At 41.6% G+C, this 3034-nt stretch overlaps 1 protein-coding gene across 2 annotated transcripts in view; it reads left to right on the forward strand.

Moving 5' to 3' along the window:
* Positions 1-3034, forward strand: part of LOC107102500 (A-kinase anchor protein 13-like) — a 126638-nt gene that overhangs the window by 113627 nt on the left and 9977 nt on the right. The gene's annotated exons all lie outside the window — the stretch shown is intronic.

Consider the following 3034-nt stretch of genomic DNA (forward strand, 5'->3'; position numbering starts at 1 on the left):
AAGTGAATCCAGTAGAACTTTTTATTACCTACCTGGAATGGATGGCAATATTTGAATAAACTTTTGGCTCTCAAAATGGTATCAGTGCCTATTTGTTGGTACTTTGTGCATAAGGTTGATTCAATGCAGGTGTATGAGCAGCTTCACATTCAGCAGCAACCTCAACCACCCACAGACTCATCTAAGCGTGCTCCACCTGTTCTGTGTCCTTCTGGTTGTGTATATACATGTGTGTGTGTGTGTTGTGGCGGTCTCTGTTTATAACTGCGGGAGGAAGACGGCTGTCAGGGCTCACAGTCCTCTGCTAGTTTTGGTGAACAGGTGTGAGGGGGTGGAGTCTGCAACAAACACGCCGCATCCTCCTGCCTCCCCACCAGCTTTTATCGGGTAAAAGGCCAAAAAAGGTTTTTAAAACAGCAGCTTGGTTGAGATGTCTTTCTGAATGTGGACTCAGAGGTCAGAGTTGGTTTCTCACTTTTTAAAGAATGCTGTAAGCTGAATAAACCTGGCTGCCGGTCTGGCCGTGAGCTTAACTGCTCAGGATTTAATCTGTGTTTTAGACAGCATTCTTTATTTATCAGGCAATGCTCTTTTTAATATTTCACTTTAAAGGATTTTACCAACGTCATAATGGTGGAATAGAAATGTGTTTGATAAATGTTTGAGTAGCTTTATTATATTCTGTAGGTTGATGTTGTTCTTTTCTCTTATCTTAACCTTCCTCTGGTCAGGCCTGCATGTTTCAGTGTGTGGAGGCGCTACATGTCCATCATTCAGTCTGTCAAATTAGGCGTTCCTCAGGAATATACAACACCTTTTTATTGCAGGAAGTTTTTGTTTTGTTTTATCTAGCTTCCTATAAAATAAAGCAGAACAACTGGCTGTTTTATCAGCTCTGAACCTTGGAAGGTTTAAAGATGAAGATTTTAAGTTGTCCGATTTTCTTAAAGAAATGTTGGCTAAAAGATTAAGTATAAATTGCATTTGCACACATTGACTCAAGAAGATCATTTAAGAATGACTCTAAATAAGCGTGCTTCGGTTGCACCCACGTACGGAGGCCTTAGTCCTCAACGGGGCCGACCCGGGTTCAAATCCGACCTGTGGTCCTTTGCCACCCGTCTCTTCCCCTCTACCCAAGCCCTTTTCCTGTTGGCCCACTTTAAATAAAACAGCCACTAGTGCCTTAAAACCCTAAAAAATAAAATAAAAAAATGACATTAAATAAAAAGGCCTCCTATACGTTCTTTGTTTACTCAATCGTCTTTATTTTTGCCTATGCAAAAAATTCCACATTCAACAGTTTGGGACATTTCTATTCTAGAGCAAAAAAAAGGAGACATAATTCTGAGGTTAGAAGATTTATAATCTCATTACCTTCCGTTTTGACCCGCCTCCGGAGATCAGGACCGACTTTCAGTGATTTCAGAGCAGATTTCTGGCCTTTTCCATTGACTTTAGCTACTTCAGGTGTTGATTGTAATAATGGCGGTTCCCTGAAGCTGCAGTATGGTATTCTTTGGGTGTATTTTTGGGTATTTTATTGAGTTGATGACATCACAAGAGGCACAAGATTGTTTTAAACACTATGACCGAAAATCAACTTTTTTGTAGATTGTTGAAACTTCGACTTCAATTCTTGGTCTAATTCCTTACAAGTTCCTCCTGTTTAGTTGATTTTCACCTTCTTCTTTTTTTCTTTAATCCTTACTACAATGATGTTCATGTGGATTTTAGTTTTTGTTAAGCTGGATTAATATCAGTAGTAGTAGAAGAAGTTGTCTCACTGGACCTAAAATGAGTTTGACTGAACTACAAAAAAACCTGGCTGCTTGTTTTAGTTATCCATTGAGAATAAACAGATTCAGTTATGTCAAAGGATTCACACACAGACATGTCATTTTCAGCCATTTCCTCTTGCTCTTATGAGTGCAGTGAATGTAATATGTTCCTGAGGGACAAAGAATAACTTCCACATCTCGGGGTCCAAACAGACATCTGGAATAACGCAAAACTCCAAACTGGGTGGATGATCTCATCCAGTTGTTCCTGGCAGCTGGCTAAAGAAAGCCCGCTGGTATATCAAGCTTCCTCTTCTATTCTGGAATATTATCAGTACATGTCCCTACAAGCACAGCGACCCTGGAAACCCGCCCTCCCATCCAGGACCTCGTTACCTCCTGGAGCTGTGAATTGTGTGCTGACTTTAAAGATGCTCATTTGTGGTACAGCAGAGGGTTAGGAGGGAACGATGGGTGTAAACTTGTTTAAACGCCATGTTGGTTTAGGGCCACTGTGGCCTAATGAGAGGAACTGAGTGTTAATGTTAAGCACAGCGTTTTAAGTGGGAGGAATGGTTTTAAATGTGCATCTTTTAAAGTCATAGGGAAGTCATATTTAAAAGTCAAATCATTCTGGCATAAAACATGCATATAAATGTACTCTTTATCAGATGATATTGTCCCAAAAGTAAGAAAGTTTCTATAAAAAAAAAAAAAATCCTTTCTTAAAGGCATACTATGCAACATTTTTCAGTTAATTAATGTGTTACATAACGTTTTGGATGATTAAATGAGTAATTTCAGGTCGAACAAAGGTTTTCTCGGCCACCCTGGTGGTCTGTAGGGGAAATACCGTACTTGCAATTGCAGGAGCCCTCGGCCCGCACCAACAGGCTCAGAAGTCTTGTTCATCGCGAGAGTCGGTCTTGCTTTACGGCGAGAACTGCTACACGCCCCCAGTGAAAGGCATGCTCGTTGTTAGCGCAGTGGCTCGAAAACAGCGAAAGCCAGTGTCGGAGGAGGCAAGAAAGAGAAAAAGGGCTCTCTACCACAGTAGACATGGTGATTCATTGCCTTCGCCTGTCTGCTAAGCTCAAAACAACCGCGCCTGGCTTGACGGAGAAACCAGAAGAACAGCTGAGCATATTTACGACAGTGCACTTTTACTTTCGCCCTCTGGGGGGAGCCTCGCTGGAAAATCAACACCGGTTGCATAGAATACCTTTAAATTCTGCGTACCCCCCCCCCCCCCC

Source organism: Cyprinodon variegatus, unplaced genomic scaffold, assembly GCF_000732505.1.
Source record: "Cyprinodon variegatus isolate N-32 unplaced genomic scaffold, C_variegatus-1.0 Scaffold1264, whole genome shotgun sequence".
Classification (NCBI taxonomy): Eukaryota; Metazoa; Chordata; class Actinopteri; order Cyprinodontiformes; family Cyprinodontidae; genus Cyprinodon; species Cyprinodon variegatus.